The following is a 17,727-nucleotide window of genomic DNA, read 5'->3' as shown; positions in this document are numbered from 1 at the left end:
GACTATAAGTCAGACAAAACAAGCCATTTGTTGTGAGTAGGTCCCCTCTGGCTTGTCAAAACAGTGATGAACATCAGTGGTGTAGTGGAGGGTATACTCAGGGACACGGGGTATACCCACTTCTTTTTCTATCCAGTGACAGTATACCCACCTATCAGCAAAACAGCCATTGTAATATATAGGAGAGTATGCCCACTTCCTCATCGGTAACCTACCTATCTACCTAGTAGTACACCCACATAATCAACTTCCACTACACCACTGATGGACATTATTGCTATTTTCTGACACTCTTGCCTTGCCTGTTTTGCTTGGCCTCCGGCATTGCTTCTAGTAGCATTTTCAAGAACTGCTCATCCAAACAACTTTTCAGACAATGCTGGAGTAAACGTGTCATTTGGGTGCAAAAGCTCAAACGGACATTTTATGACCCCAATGAAGTCAAAGCCTGGCTAATCCAGGGAACATAAGCGTTGATTCTGAATGTCACATTGCTGATTCTTGAAATGTTTTGAGTTTGCTACAATGTCTCATCTCCGGTCCCTCCACCTCTTTTCATCTGGTCTTGAATGTACCGTAGCAGGCGATGGACGGCGACCTGTCCCAGCATGCTGTTGGTTGAGTTAGCTCAGTTGTCGTGGAACGTTGCTTTGCTTGCTTCATTCCTGGTAATTCTGCTGATCCATTTTTAATGCGGAGTTCGTCCAACTTATCAATAAACCGTTGGTTTGACAGCCACAAGGTGGCGGTGGTCTATTACAGTCCGTCATTGACCTTCCATCAGAGTGACTGACTTCCATCATGCTGTATAAAGATGTGCGCTTTACAGTCCTTTAAATAACATTAAGCCTGAACCTCCAGTGAGAGCCTGCTGTAAATCAACATACTTACAGTTTTCACCTTCAGCTGCAAGGTAAATGAAGTCTGTCAAAGCTGCTGACCACGATTATTATCTGTTCACACTACAGCACAATTAGATAAAATTGTACAAGATTAAAGGAGCAGCTGTATGTGGGTTAGTGGTTCATGCTGGTTAATATGTACAGTAGCAATGGCCGTTCAACGAGAGCTGAAGTCAAGGACACACGGTCATATACTGTAAGTCTGATAGTAACTCCTTCACTGGGACTAGTGATGGTTTTATTCACCGTGTCACTGGAGGCTCTCTCTCAGTTTCCATTTGTAGAAACAGCTCTGGAAATGCTGATGTGCTTGTGGCTAAGAATTTCACTGACACAAACACACGTTTTACTAACCTTGGGTTAATGACTTAAATGATCTGAAAGCAAACACACCTGCAGTTATTAGCAGCTTTCAGTGACAAGACTGGCAGGACGGACGAGACAACAGCAGTGTGTCAGCAGTTACTCAAAAACAACAGAAGCCCAGTACAGTTCCACTTAAATAAATGTCCATTTGTCATAACTGTCAAATCCATCCAGTCCATGAACGCTGTTTAATTTGCAGGTATAAACATGACTCTCGTGTTCAAGAGGTGCTTCTTTCATAATCAGGTGAAGAACTGGGTATGTTGGCTGAGCTGCGGCAGCTCCTTGTGGGCCAGGAGCTCTCGCATGCACACACACACACACACACACACACACACAGTTTTGTGTTGTAGATGAAGAAGATATACTTAATTAATCCCCAAGGCCACACAGGCCCGAAATATACACACCTGCACAAACAGGACCTACACATAAATTAAATGGAGATTTGTCACTTGAGGTTTGGGTGCCTTGCTCATTGGCACCCCGGCAGTGCCCAGAAGGTGAACTGGCACCTCTCCAGCCACCAGTCCACACTCCCTATTTGGTCCATGCAGGGACTTGAGCCAGCAACCCTCCAGTTCCCAACCCAAGTCTCTATGAACTGAGCTAGTTGCCAAAATGAGACCAGTAAACCAGTTTATCAGCCGATTCAGCTGGAAAACAATGGTGGTTCCACCCCAACTGCACAGCTGTAATGAACCAGTCCCAAAAATGTGATGTTACACTTTGTTTTCTCCTGCCGCCCTCTACATTTCCCTCACATGCTGACTAAGTGTGGCCGGTCACCACATTGTAAAGTGCTGCCAACCAACAAAAACTTTGCTACTTTGGGTTTCAGGGAAGAATTTGTTGACCCGTGGTGATCTGAATGCTGCTTCAGGGACTTTTTCATCCTGCCAGCCGTGCGATCCTTTAAACACCCATATCAGCCTGACCTTGTAGAGCATATACTGTGACACCAAACATGGTCATCCTCAAAACTATAGGGTCGGAGTTTGATAGCACTGTTTTGAATTCAGTTTTAGAACATCTTGTTGAAACTATTTTGACTTGAAAGTAAACTATGGGAAAAGATAGCTGATTGTTGAGTCTCATTCCCAGGTCTGCACCGAGCCACCAACTGAAAGTGACAGTGTTTGACAAGCTGGAAATGAGACTTGGCAATCGACCATGTTTCTCCAGAGTTCCACACAGCACCTTTAACTCTATTAAATCTTGATGGTTTACATGACTTTACAAATAAAACCTCAAAGTTTTGCAACGCTGATTTCACTTCATCAGTCCCTGGCTTCCTAAATGTTTTGGATGCTGCTCTTTGCTAACTGGAAAAAAAAAAAAAAAATCAATCCGTTTGTTAGACTTTGAGCCTTAACAACTCCGAGTAATTTTCCACTGTTGCAACAGATTCAAAATTGACCCAGCTAACTGTAATCGCAACCCAACCCTACCAAAGAAACTTTGCAGCCCTCATTTAACCCTCCTCTCTTTCAGCCATTACAACAGCCACAAATAAACTCAAGGTTCACCACCATCAAGACCCAAGAATAAAGACCCAGTACAGCACCCACCATTATTAATACAAATCGAAACTGTGTGCAGATATTTTCAAAGAATGATGCGCTTCTGCATGCATTTGACATTTAAGGTGCACCAGATGTTGAAAACATGTCAACAAGGCATATTTGCAAAATCATCCAAAAATATACAAGGCTGCTTTTTTTCTGCATGAAAACAAAATCTCTGCTTCACTGTCACGAGGCTGATCAGCAAAAAACTAAGCGATATAAAGGGTGAGGGAGAGGGGGAAAGAGGAAACGAGACAAAGGTAGAGAGACTATGAGAGACAGGCTGGATTCAGAGAGGAGAGAAGGGGGGGGGGGGGGGGGGGGGGCGCGAGNAGAGCGAGAGCGAGAGGAGGCTCGTGCTGAGGAGAAGCAGCGCACGATGTGCAACGTGCGACTGAAGAGCATCTCCGCCTTCTCAGCGCTCCGAGCGCCTCACTTCCCTTTTTTGCTGTTGTCCAATAACGGAATTAAACACGCTTAAAATTAAGTCTAAAAACAAACAACATGACTATTTATTTATGCGTGAATGTCAACAAATAAACATGTTACAGATGTGGAAAAGAGAAAAAGACTGTGGGAGCGTTTAAATGTTAAAAAAAATAGACTGCTCGACATCCTTCACATAACGGAAAATAAATAAAACTTAATAAATGATAAATAAAATCTCCCATAAATGCGTTTGACGGCCGCGTGTATGAAACAGTGCGCACCTCACGCACGGAGAAGACATGGAAATTGCATTTAAAGCTGTTAAGAAATCCAGCAGTGCACACAGAGAACAGCCTGTATCCAAATCTGCATCGCAGCTCCACCACCTGCATTCACACCAGCACCTCCAAAAAACACCAAAAATACAAGAAAACACTCCTCTAATTTATTTCCCCACACAAACAGCACAGAAACTCTTAATTGCTGCTCTTGATTTGCAGGAAAAAAAATCTCACTCAGACACAAGACGAATAAATGCAATTAAATCAGAAATAGAATAAAAATGGTGATAAAATCACACAGCAGCACAGTTGTGTTTTAAAGGTGTGCAATGAGGATGTTATTTCCTCTTACCTGATGTGTTGATGTAAGATAGTGTGTTATTTTGTCCTTTTAATGTCCTTTGAGCGTGGTCCCTTGTCCGTTTCGTCTTGTCCGTGTCCTCCTGTGTCCGTGAGAGCGACTGAGGGTTGGACGCGTCGGTAGCCTGTATTTTAGCCTGTTTATAAGCCTCTCTTTCTGACCTTTGTCTCTCAAAACGGGGGGACATGAGACATCCGAGGCAGTGGAAAAACACCGGCCTGCCTACTCTCAGATGAGCAGGAGAGCTGTGTGACGCTGGTTAGGACCCGCCTCTTAATTCTGACAAGTGCGCCGTTACACGAGGGAAGCAGCGAGGAGTGGAGTTGGAGGTGATGCGAACTGTGTGCATCTTTACAAACACACTGGGGGAACTCTTAAATAAACATGTCCTTAATCATTATTCTGCCACAAAGCAGCTCTATTCCAAAATCCATTTTACCATCAGCTGTCAGCCATGTGCGCTTGAAGGCTCCGCCAAGTAAAACACAAATGTTTTCAGTTTGCAAAGTAGGATGTGGAGATTTACGAGCAGCACGTGAATACAGCATCAAAGGGGGCAGTATCCCCCCCACCCATTTCAGGAGTTGGTTGGTTGGTTGGTTGGTTGGTATCTTAACCGGCTCTCACGGGCACTCAGATTCTCAGCCGCGCTTCCCCCGCCCACCTCCGTTACGCGCGTGCCCGTGAGCAGGAGCTGGAGTGCGCGCGGCGGTGGAAATAAAGGAACACAGTGTGAGGAGTCTGCAGCTGCTTCTGCACGCCAAGTAACAGCAGCAGCTCTGATTCCCACTCAGACATTAAAGAATCATGTTGGATGTTTGCAGTATTTTTACAGGCTGCCGTAATATAGGTGAGCGAGTGTGTAACAACTTTAATACCACCTTCACACACACAGTATCAGGCCCACTGAATGCAAACAAATAATTATGCAATCCATTTTAATGCAATCAAACCTGTCTCAGTCATGTTTCCTGCAGTGTTACACCTCGTTTCCTCTTACGAATGTGAACGGTGTCTGTAGATCCGTAAATATACGGGTGATGCCTCGTGTCCAACGCAAGGAAGCGCAGTTCTTCACAGATTGATAGAAATCTGATAAAAACTAGGTGTAGTCCTGGGAAAGCAGCTACTGTAAGGGCTCATTCACACCAGGATAGTCCGGGGGACTCGATTGGGCGGGGAATGCCTAAAAATTTCATACTTTAATTTGGTTCGGTTCACTTTCACACTGCGCCTGGACAACATCACACCGTTACAACAGCTGCTTGCATGGGGAAGAAAAAAAATGAGAGGAAGAAGAAAACCCGGCTCATCCATCCATCGTGGGTAGCCACAAGCAACTGCGATACATCACTTCCTCTCTTTGGTTCACTGGATAGTCCGTTTGCATCTCCCACTGTAAGCGAACCGCACCAGGGTTCACTTGCAAGTGAACCGAGACCCCCAGTTTTCAAGTGGACCAGGGCTCACTCGTTTGGTCTGCACCAGAGTTTGAATGAGCGTTCACACCACTCCAAACGAACCAAACTATCTGTGGAAGCGGACCAGGGTTCATTTAAAGCGGACCAAATAGCGCCAGTGTGAATGTGTCCTAAGTTTTCTGCCATCCAGTAGTTTGGAATATCCGCTTGGAACAATATGCAGGGACCTCCATCTCTGATGTGTAGGAATGGTGGGCAAGTCATGTAGCAAGAAGGCGGGTCATGTAGCTGCTCCAGCTGCAGTTATACCTACTCTAAAAATGTCTGTAAATTAGGAGAACAATGAGGTCTGGGTAGTCCTTACCCTCCAAGCAGGGATAGGAAATGCTTGTTTTTGCCATGTTATGCCATTGTTATTCTTTATAAAGTGCTGTTGACATGTATGTGGTGTATGTGGTGGTTGCTGCTTGATTATATCACTCTCTATTGTATCATTTGTTCTATGTTATCACAGTCATTTTTTTAGACACTACCTGTGTTGTACTATGTGAAGTTTCAGTGCATTGTCTCCCCATACATTACAATACTTTTCCCTGTGGGATTTGTAGTTTTGTGTTAACATTTGTGAGGCCACAATTTTAATTTGCACATAAGAAACTTCATATTCTAACAGGCGGCCATTGAAAGTTATTTCACACAGAAGTATTTCACTGCTGAACAGATGGTCTCTTCATAAAACTGGGCTGTGTTGGTGCAACCTGACCAGAGATAACAAAGAGAAAAAGGGCTGTGGCATTTGCTTTTGCTCAAGAGGTAGAAAACCTACAACTACCAGAATGCACTGCACCACAGCAGACCGATAAATGCTCCCGCTGGTGGGTGATGCATTGCGAGTTTTCCGTTTTCCCACCGGAAACAATACGGTGGCCAGCTGGTAATGAGGGTTCTCAAATTACAGGTAAACAGTGCACTACAATATGTTTCTGAAAACATTTGAGGCAACTCAGTGACTTAATCTTGGTTTATTTATATTCTGCTTAGTTTTACTGTTTGATCTCAGTATTTGCAGCCACAGTTTTCTCAAAACAGGAAAACAGCATGATGCCCACTTCCTGTTCACACACTCTACAGCCACACAGTGTACTAAAATATGTTTCTGAAGACATTTTAGGTGAGAAATAGGCAATACAGTACCAGAGTTTCAGTTTATATTTGATCAGTGCCGCCTAGTTCTAGCGTTTAAGTTTGAGGGGCATCTCTCTCTCGATCCCTTTCCGTAGACTTTGTGTCTGTAGTGGTGGATATACAAAAATGAAAAGAACAATCTGTAGCTCAAGCAACAGCCCAAGAGCCAGCAACATGAGCTGAGAGATGAGCAGGGAGATCTGGACGCTGGTAAGATGGAGGGAAGTTAAAGCAGCTGTGCGGAACTTTTTACCATTCATAAAACTGTCCCTAGTTTGTATCACTTCCCCTTGAAGATCCGCATATTTATTTGAACCCAACAGCGACAAAAAAGCCTTTCTCTATATGGCTATTTAGCGTAGCCTGGCTCGGGTCGGACACAGCGGAAGTCAGCAAACCAGAGTACAGCACCCGGAGGCGGAAGTAAGTCTGCACACCCGCAGCGGCCCGCAGCCATTAAACCACAGAAGAAGAAGGAAACGTGTTTACGAGTAGGACTTAAGAAACAGGCTAAATGACACGTAGTAGGGAGTAGTCTCTTGTACAGTAGGTAGTGGTATGCACCTGGAAGTTGTTTGCGATCCGCCAATAAATTGAGAGAAGAAGAAGAGCCGTGTTTACAGAGAGTGTTCTCTGAGTAAGCGGTACGCAACGGGCGTTGCTGAACACATAACAGTTTTACCAGATGTGTCTATAAGGACTTGGTTGTACTTTTCAATGTCATGGCGGATAAAGAAGGAGCACCATCTAAAAGAAAAAGAACAGAAGAACAGAAGAAGGCTAAACGGGACAGTGATAGGGCTCGAGCCCAAACGCGTGTAAACCTCGGTCGGGCATTCACCAAGTGGAGAGAGCTGAGAGATTTGAAAGGTTTTAAAACTGATCCCGAGTTGGCCCTTTTCCTAATCGACAGGTATGTAATTTTTGTTTTTATTTAGAGAATATACCGCAACTTGTTAGACGTTGTTTCACTTCAATATATGACGACATGGAAGTTATAAGCAAGCTAAATGTAACGTTAGCTGATGTGAACTGCTTTTGTCTAGTAACGTTACAACAAATGCCACAAAATTATCTGTGACTGTGACCATGAACACAAATATACAGCAGGCAGTTGTCCTCAGTTTATAACAAATTCAGAGCTACAACAGAACATTTATGATTTTCCTCTCGCTCTCCAAAACAAATGCATGTGGTAATTGCCGGTTGCAGTCGAGATTTTACGACACCAGGCTGTGGGTGTCATACCGCTTCGACCAAAGGGGGGCACTATAATCAACGAAAACGTAAAGTTCCACACAGCTGCTTTAACCATAGTCTGAGTGGGCGGAAGTTCGCTGCATAGACCAGCCTCTCATTGGGCGGAACGAGCCACCCGCTGAAGTCCCGCCCTACCACCTCCGGTTGTGTAGCAGTTTTCAACCGTTTTCAACACGTCCTTTACTAACTTTTGCGGTGTTTGATCTTGCGGCGATGTAGCCATTTTTCTGCCATGGTTCACGTCCTGTAGGTGATATTTTTGTGGCCGTGTTACACCAAAACCTGTTTCCCTCCGGCAATATTTTTGCAAGCGCACCGTTGCTGTGGCACCGCCCAGAACAACTGTGATTGGCTGAAAGAAATACAAGCAGCCGGGGCGTTTTTTCTCCAATCTTAAAGTGAGAGTCGGCCCAGCCAGACCTTTCTTTTCTTGAGAAAGGTCTGGTGAGCGAGACTACTTTAACCGTAGTTCATTTGCACATACTACCCACACTGTTATCATACAAAGCTGGTCGACAATCGACAAAGTATCCCTTAAAAAAAAAAACAACAAAAAAACTTTTTAGGAAGTTCAGGTTACATTCTGAAAATATCCACATTGGCTGGTGTGCCAAAAGTTCACTTTCAAGCCCTCCATGGAAAGTTTTAAGTCTTGCAAGTATTCAAAAACTTAACAAATGTGTTCCTGTTTTTTTTAAACAAGTTAGCGTTGTAATTGTTGCATCAGTGAGCCCTCAGCAGAACAACCAGAGTGAGGAAGGTCAATTTAAAAACAGACTTTTATCTGAAAGCAATCATTTGTTCCTCTGCTGTATCTGTTTCCTTCTGTGGTTTCCCTGCGTTAAGGAAATAACCCACTGAAGAGGGAAGGTGGATGATTTGAATACTTAGACAGGCATGGAAATGTTGGGACCGGCAAGAAGGAAAATAATGTAAAATAAAATGCACTGAGGCTTGTTTTATATCTCATACTATATTCAAATAAGGCACATAAAAGAGCAATTAGCCAAACTGTTTGTGTTCCACTGTGTTGCAGAGCTCAGCTGACCTACCTCTGGCATGTGTGTGGACATTTTGGTTTATTCACTTTTTAAAAACTAAAAAATAAGTGATTCATGTTTTACATTTCTCCTAAATGTAAAACAGATTTGAGTACCAGATGTTTAATTTTTGCTTTAATTTGATCATTTAGCTCCAGCTGTCTGCCTCTTAACTTATGGGCAGTTTAGAGAAGCATTTCAATGAGGCCATGATGGACGATGTCTTGATCTACTGGCCATGATCCGCTCACTTGACCAGTTCATTATATTTATGTATTCATCCAGTCGCCAGAATAAATGTTGGCTTTGTATGTTTCTGCAAACCACAGATATATTCCATTAAAACGTTATTTAACTTTACCTCTCTTTGTGTCTAAAGAACATTAACATGTGGTTAGGTTTAGATGCAAAAGCTATTTCGTTATTGTTAGGAAAAATTTAAAATAACGGGTTTTGGTGGCATCATGCCAACTGGAAACACAGTAAAGAATTCACTTTTTCGTGGCAGTATCCCGACTGGAAATACAGCTATGGGTCACTAAAAACCACCCACGTTTGGTGGCTAAAAAGCCACTAGAAATGCAGCAATGACCTGCTAAAAAACAACCTTTAATTATACGACACAAAGACAATGCAAAGTTTGAATGTCTAAGACTTTGAAAGTCTAGATGTACCCGATCCTGTCTAGTAAAGCTGGATGTTATGACGTTGTCTTGTCAAATGGAGGGATGGAAACTGCATTTGACAAGGGGCCGTATTCACAAATCATCCTAAGGCTAAAAATTGTTCCTGACTGTCTGATACAGTCTGGTGCTGCTATTCTGTGTGACTGTATGACTGTACTACAGCAGCCTCCCACTCAAGCAGCTATCCATCACTCGTAACTGTCACAGGCATCATTTAGCAATTTACTACAATGACAGTGAGTATTCACATATCTGAAGGCCCAGACACACCAAACCGACTTCAGGGAACTAGCAGCAAAGAAGGCCCCCTGCTGCGTCACCTCACGTCACCTATGTCTCTATCCAAAAGTTGCACATGAACACATCACAAAGACTACAGCCAACAGCTGACCAGCATGTATGTTCTGCGCCTGCATAAGAGGAAATATCTCTCCACACCTGTAGATGATGGTAGTCTGTATTCATCATTAAAAAAGGGAAACTGGAGGACTGTTTTGATGTTTGTTAGCCAGTTAGCATGTCAACAACACAATCCAGTGTTGAAAGAACAGAGCATATTCACCGTGCGCCAGTGAACAATAAAACAAACCATCACAATGTGTTTCTGCTAATAATCTTATCTCATTTAACAAGTTTGTTTTGGTCTCACTCCCTCTTGACTTTAGCTCTTTGTTTACTTTCCTCACTTCTGTTTCTCTTATTGTGCACAGAGCTGAACTGTCAATCAGCGTGATTACATTCACAGACAGGCTCTGCAGTCACCGTCGCTGATTCAACATGCTGAATTGTCTGAAAAAAAAAAAAGCCGGCAGGGACAAATGAGGGGTAATGGGCGCTCACCAATGGCCCAATATTGGTTGGTGGCAGGCGGTTGGCTTGCGGTATCAGGGCCTTTAGCTGCCGCAAATCTCTGCTTATTTGTTTCACAACAGCTTTTCAGCATTTCCCGATGTCTCTAAATATGTGACAATACAATTCATTCCCCCATAAGCTCCGTGGTGTTGGTGTTGGCATTGGCCTTGACGATGATGCAACCTCTGTCCTAAAAATTCCGCATATTCTCCGCTTATCTTGAGCCCTTGATTGGTGCTGAATGTCACCCCTCCACTGTTATTCAATGACTATCTTACTCCTGTGTTTGCACTGGCATTATGTAATGACTGAGAGTAACCTTCCAGATGTAGGTTACGATTGTGAGAAGCACAATTGGGGACATGAGGTTAATGCACTAGGAGAGCTCACAGATTCATATTTTAGGAAGGACACAGCAAACTGTCTGCAACCTGATTGTGCTGCAGGTACCGCCTCATGCTACCAGTAGCGACAAGGACACTAGTAGAACATAAAACTAGAGAAGAATCAGTCAGGGAGGAGAGAGGAGGAGAGAGAGCAACTGTCTGTAGACACCACATGTAAAACCATTCCCTTTCTGGGGGTTGTCTTGCTTTTGCCTCTCCATTGCACCTGTTGTCACTTTGATTTGCACCAAAGCAGCTGAAACTGATTCACAATCACTTGTGCTTAAGTGTATTTCTGGAGAATCAGTTCTTGACAAGTTTGTTCAAATCGACATTTTTGCTGTTGATTATTACTGTGACTAGTTCATGCTCCTGGGCACCACATGCACTCTGAGCCTGTGCACCCACATGTGCTAATAACGGAGCTTTATCTTTTCAGAACAAATGGGCAGAGTCAATGTAATGGTCCAAGCAGCAGGGTGAAGATAAGGACAATATCACTTTTACTGCTTTGTGAAAATATAACAACATCTCAAAATATGTTGAAAAAATTAAGAAGTAAAACAACATAAAGTGTTTGTTTTTTTTTAACTGAAATGAAGTGTTGTTTGTTGAAATCACGCTAAAAATTCTCAACATTCTGCACCTGTATGCATTGAACTCTATCATTGGACGGCAGCATTTAAACAGAGGGCAGGGCCAGTTAATTTCCACCACGTCATGATGAACACGTTGACCTTACATGTTCTCTAGATTAACCAGGTCAAGAGTTAGAAGGGGCCTTGTTGTCTCATGAAGGAAAAATCTTTTGGTCAGACAGCATTCACAGTGAAAGCTTCTCAGTTTTGTAAAATTATTCCTTTAAATAAACAATAGTGATTCTTACTGCTCCCGAGCATATCATCTTAAAACTTGGTTAAAAAGCCTAGTTTGGTTTAAAAGACCTGCCAATATACAGTCACTCCATGCATGACATTTTTTATTCCTTTGCTTGACTCACTGTATGTCATGTCCTGTTCACGAGTGAGGGTAGAATTGAGCGTGAGATGGATCTGCGGTTTGGTGCGGCCTCTGCAGTGATGCAGGTGATGCACCAGACCATTGTGGTGAAGAGGGAGCTGAGCCTGAAGGCAATCGGGCATCTGATCAGGATCCTCCTGGGTGTCTCCTGTTAGAGGTTTTCAGGGCACGTCCCACTGGTAGGAGGCCCCGGGGCAGACCCAGAACACGCTGGAGGGATTACATATCTCATCTGGCCTGGGAACGTCTTGGGGTCCCCCAGGAGGAGCTGGAAAGTGTTGCTTTGAAGAAGGACATCCGAGGTGCTTTGCTTGGCCTGCTGCCCCCGCGACCCGGCCCAGGATAAGCAAATGAAAATGGATGGATGGATGGATGGATGGATGGACTTGCTGTTTCTACCAGTAACCACAGGTGTCAATTCATCCAAATGGATCATTGTCAGATTCAATAAAAGCCTCAGTGTCTCCTCTTTGTCGTCTTTTACCAACATATATGTGTTTCTTCTACTAAAATCTGTACATTCCAGCTTCTGTTGGTATAACATAGAAGTGTCCTGGTGAAAGGTTACTATGAATTGGTATTTTATGCTGCCACAGAATCCATTAAATGGCTTTTAATTAAATGTATTCATATGTCGGAGCATCTCACTCGCCAAAACACAAAGACAAACAAATATAGACAAGCTGACAAGCGGATTTGGGTCGCATCATTTTCCATGCTTTGGCATTGTTTTCCTGTTATATAAGTACGAAGGACAAGATTTGTTTAGGATCTCCATAAACACACACACACACACACACACACACACACACACACACTGCCTTCTGCATGCTGAAAAGAAAACTTTGCTTCACTCATATAAATGACACAAACTCGTGCACACGTGTTCCTGGGGGCAAATTTGCATCATTCAAATGACCCAGTATGACCACTGAAATCTGCTCCGAGAAACCAAACATCCTGCTCACTTTCCTATCAAATGAAGTGGTCTGGTCTTGATAATAAAGTAGCACTCAAGGATTTGAGTGTTCTGCTGTGATGCACTTGATGACGTTTCATCGGGCACTAAAACGAGACCTGCTGAACTAGGTTTGCTTCATGTATTTGCACAGTGATGAGACGGGGAAGCAACTTGACAAAGGTTCTATAAATCGTTACAACATTGTCAAATCCATTGTGACACCATGGTTCCAAGAGTACACATATGAGTCAATGATGACTGTAGGTGAGGGAGGGAGAGGAAAAATAACAGTCCATAAATGCTGTTTTGTTTTTTACAAGGGTGGTGACACTTGAGCCAAGGCAAACTTTCTTCAAACAGCACCTTTGCTGTCCTATGGTTCTCTGTAGAAAACATAAAAGGTAAAGGTGTTTACCTTGATGACATGTTGGACGCCTCTGTGACAGTCAAGCACGTCCAAGCTGTGTGTCTCTCCTTCCTGTGCTCTGTTTTCATTCAAGCTTCTCTTTGCCAAGCCATCGGCCACCCTGGGACCTGCCTCTCTCCTCTGGCTGTCGGTAACTTTTTCTAGATTTTGGAGGAGGAGACTTGTCCCCTCCTCTTGTCTACCTCCCTTTTGTGTATGTTGTTCTTGCCCCTCGAGGCATATTTATGACACTGGGCTTATATAAATGAAACTGACTTGACTTGGATGGGCAGCATTTTGCACAAACTTCATCAACAACTAATCACCAGAATGAATGTGGACATTGTACGTCATTAGATATGTATACAGAGACGTTCTTCACAGTCAGTTGAAAGTCACTGTATTGAAAATGTATGTTTCTTTATGTTTCAACGATGCTGTGGATACCATGTGGTCAGATTTAGGGACAAAACCATTTGGTTATAGTTTGGAAAAGATCAGTTTTTGGCTCAAAACTGCTTTTTGTGGCACTTTCCCAGCTGGAAACACAGAGATATCTCGACAAAAGCAACCGCCTCTCATGGCACTATCTCAAGTGAAAAACAGTGATTGGTCACTAAAAAACATAAAAAATGCAATGGAAAATGGGTTGCTAAAAAAACACACATTTGGTGCCTAAACAGCCACTTGAATAGGTTGATGGGTCACTAAAAAGTACCACTGTTTGGTGCCCAAAAACCCATTGAAAAAATGGAGATAGGTTGCTAAAAGACTCACATTTGGTGCATAAAAAGCAACTGAAAAAACAGAGTTCACTAAAAACCACCCACACTTGGTGCATAAAAAGCCACTGAAAAAATGGAGATAGGTTGCTAAAAATCACCCACATTTGGTGCCCAAAAATCCGATTGAATATGTTGAAAGGTCACTAAAAAATACCCACATTTGGTGCCTAAGAGCCACTGAAAGTCACTAAAAATCACCCATGTTTGGTGCCTAAAAAGTCACTTGAATACACTGATAAGTCGCAAAAAAATACCCAAGTGTGGTGCCTAAAAAGCCATTGAAAAACTGAGATAGGTTGCTAAAAGACACCCATGTTTGTTGCCCTAAAAAGCCACTTGAATATGTTGATAGGTCACCCAAAAAAACCTACCCAAGTTTAGTGCCAAAAAAGCCACTAAAAAAATTACAGAGGTCAGCAAAAAACACCCTCGTTGGGTGCCTAAAAAGCCACTTGAATACACTGATAGGTCGCCAGAAAATACCAAGTGTGGTGCATAAAAAGCCACTGAAAAACTGAGATAGGTCGCCAAAAGACACCCATGTTTGTTGCCTAAAAAGCCACTTGAATACTTTGATAGGTCACTAAAAACTACCCAAGTTTGGTGCCAAAAAAGCCACTGAAAAAATTACATAGGTCGCAAAAAACACCCTCGTTGGGTGCCTAAAAAGTCACTTGAATACACTGATAGGTCGCCAGAAAATACCAAGTTTGGTGCCTAAAAAGCCACTGAAAAACGGAGATAGGTCGCCAAAAGACACCCACCTTTGTTGCCTAAAAAGCCACTTGAATACTTTGATAGGTCACTAAAAACTACCCAAGTTTGGTGCCAAAAAAGCCACTAAAAAATTACATAGGTCGCAAAAAACACCCTCGTTTGGTGCCTAAAAAGCCACTTGAATACTTTGATGGGTCACCCAAAAAAACCTACCCAAGTTTAGTGCCAAAAAAGCCACTAAAAAAATTACATAGGTCAGCAAAAAAAACCCTCGTTTGGTGCCTAAAAAGCCACTTGAATACACTGACAGGTCGCTAGAAAATACCAAGTGTGGTGCATAAAAAGCCACTGAAAAACGGAGATAGGTCGCCAAAAGACACCCACCTTTGTTGCCTAAAAAGCCACTTGAATACTTTGATAGGTCACTAAAAACACCCTCATTTGGTGCCTAAAAAGCCACTTGAAAACAATGATAGGTCGCTAGAAAATACCCAAGTTTGGTACCAAAATAGCCACTGAAAAATGGAGGTGGATTGTTATAAAAAAAAAAACACCCACGTTTGTTGCTTAAAAAGCCACTTGAATACGTTGATAGGTCACTTAAAACTACCCAAGTTTGGTGCCAAAAAGCCACTAAAAAAATTACATAGGTCACCAAAAAACACCCTCGTTTGTTCCTTAAACAGACACTTGAATACATTGATAGGTCACTAAAAACTGGTGCCAAAAAAGTCGCCAAAAAAACAGATATAGCTGCTAAAAAACAACCCATTTTTGAAGGGTACAAATGTAACATATTCGTGGTTTGCAGAAAAGTAAAATGCCAACATTTTCTTCTGGTACCTGGGCTGCCATCAAATACAAGTCAAGTTTATTTATGTGGCACTTTACATAATGTATTAAAATGAAAATTAAAATAATTAATACTGTTTAATAGGAAATAAAAACAGACATAAATATAGGACAGGGAGGCCAGATCGTCCATGATGAGTGTCTAAGGTTCAGGCAGGATGGAACTGAAAATGTTTAACCTGGATTTAAAGGAGGTGAAAGTTGCTGCATGTCTAATATCCTCTGGAAATGTATTCCAGCTCTGTGGTGCACAGTAACTAAATACTGCTTCTCTATGTTTGTTTTTGCACTCTCTCTGGCAACAGTTAACAACCCTCTACCTGGTGACCTGATGGCCTGAGAGGCAGAGATGGTTCATATAGTTAAAGACAGTCAGAGATGTATTTTGGTCCTGTGGGGCCATTGAGAAATGTATAGACAAGCAGTAGTGCTTTAACCAGAGGCCAGTGAAGACATGTGATGCATTCAGGTGTTTTGGTCTTTGTTCAGAGTCTAGTACCAGCATTCTGCATGAGTTCCCAGAGTTTAAATTACATTACAGTGATCTCACCTGCTGGAAATGAAAGCATGGGTTAGTTTCTCACAGACCTGCCTGGACACAAATCCGATGATTCCTTCCACAGTTTTAAAATGGCAGAATGCAGACTTTGTGAATTGATTTGACATGGCTGTTAAAGTTTAACTCTGAGTCCAAGATTGCAGAAAGAGTGTATTTGGCTCGTACGATTCCTCCCTGCAATATTTAGAACTGATCTGCTGACAGATTAACGTTGACTAGTGATATCTGTCAGATATCTGTCAGATATCTAGATATCTGTGAATCTGCAAAGTAATCATCAACATTATGAGTTTATTTCTTTATGGTTTCTAGTATGGACACACTAGCTGTTAAATACTGCCAATATACTGGGAAATATGTTCCCCTCCCTAAGTGTTGGCTGTATCCTGCTGAAAAACTGACATTAAAATTAATATCCTATATAGTTCCACTCATAGCACATCGTCTGTAAAGCACCTGCTCCAAAAGGTATCTGGGTATGTTTTTATTCTTCACTACACTGCAGACTGCAGCCATTTGCCATCCCTTGATAACATGTGGTTAGTCATTTATGGATATCACAGACAGTCAGTGCTTGTTCAAACATGCACTGTAATGCAAGTCGTGTTTGAGCTCTGTCCAATCACTAACTTGGATGCAAACCTATCTGGTGCGGGGGGGGCTTCACCTTGTTTACTCTCTGCTTTTATGCAAATAAAGACAGAATGACATTCAGGCAACTTCTTTATCCAAATACAGATGAGATACTGAAAGGGTAACTTCAGTATTTTTAAACCTAGACCATTTTTTACCATGTTTTTGTGTCTAAGTGACTAATGGAGGTTACAGTTTCAGAAACTAGTCCAGTATTGAATGAGAGCACTGCAGCAAGCAGCTGTGAAACAGATGTTAATGGGCAACTGTGCACCCTTAATTTACGACCATTAAAAGAGCTTGTTTTGACACTGACAGGCTCAGTGTTTGACAAAATAATGAAGAGGAGAATAAATGAAGTCTGCTGGGTTTGCCGGTAGTGATTTCAGGGCTTTCTGGTTAAACAAAAAGGATCTTTCTCTTTAACGAAAAGTTCTACTGCGGTCAGGATCCTCACCATAGTGGTTTCAGACACTTAGAACACAATCTGAGCCTGTCAGTGGCAAAACCAAACAACCCAAATGCAGCACTCAGAGAGGCTGGCAGACAGTTGGTAATGACCTTTATTGCTTACACAGATATGCAACAGTTCTGGGGTCTTTGGGTTTGGCTTGCTTGTAGTTCCAGCAGTGAGTGAATGAGATGAGAGCAGGCAGTCTGAGAGCTGTGGACTGTACCGTGAGTGCAGGTGGGTCTCTCATGAGGGTGGTAGTGGAATGAAGACCGATGTAGCTAGCTGACTCAGGAGAGCTGAGGTTAGAACCAGGAAGGGAGCAGGCAGGCAGGAGACAGAAGGCTGAGGTGACCACCAGGGCAGAGACGATGGAGGCAGGTCAGGAACAGGCAGGGTTGGTACCGGGAGAACAAGCCAAGAGTGAGTGCTGGGGTGCCTTGCATGAAGTCAAAGAACAATTTGGTACTGTGGGAAAGGCAGCAGCTGCTTATATGCAGGGAGTGCTGATCAGAAACAGCTGTGTGCTGAGGTGAGTGGAGTTGATGAGGGGGGTGTGGCTGGCTGGCAGGGTGCAGGTGAACGGAAATTTACCAGGAGCAGGTG

At 42.9% G+C, this 17,727-nt stretch overlaps 1 protein-coding gene and 1 long non-coding RNA gene across 3 annotated transcripts in view; both read right to left on the bottom strand.

The window, feature by feature from the left end:
* Positions 1 to 4,102, bottom strand: part of LOC126386822 (sodium- and chloride-dependent taurine transporter-like) — a 45,467-nt gene extending 41,365 nt beyond the window's left edge. Inside the window, exon 1 of the mRNA XM_050039417.1 lies at positions 3,899 to 4,102. The gene's annotated coding sequence lies outside the window, so the exon portion shown is untranslated. The remainder of the gene's footprint in view (positions 1 to 3,898) is intronic.
* LOC126386840 (uncharacterized) overlaps positions 1 to 17,727 on the bottom strand; it is a 191,900-nt gene that overhangs the window by 41,365 nt on the left and 132,808 nt on the right. The window lies entirely within an intron of this gene.

Source organism: Epinephelus moara, chromosome 24 (genome assembly GCF_006386435.1).
Source record: "Epinephelus moara isolate mb chromosome 24, YSFRI_EMoa_1.0, whole genome shotgun sequence".
Taxonomy (NCBI): domain Eukaryota; kingdom Metazoa; phylum Chordata; class Actinopteri; order Perciformes; family Serranidae; genus Epinephelus; species Epinephelus moara.
The sequence above is the reverse complement of the archived record's forward strand: the minus strand, read 5'-3'. Positions and strand labels throughout refer to the sequence as shown.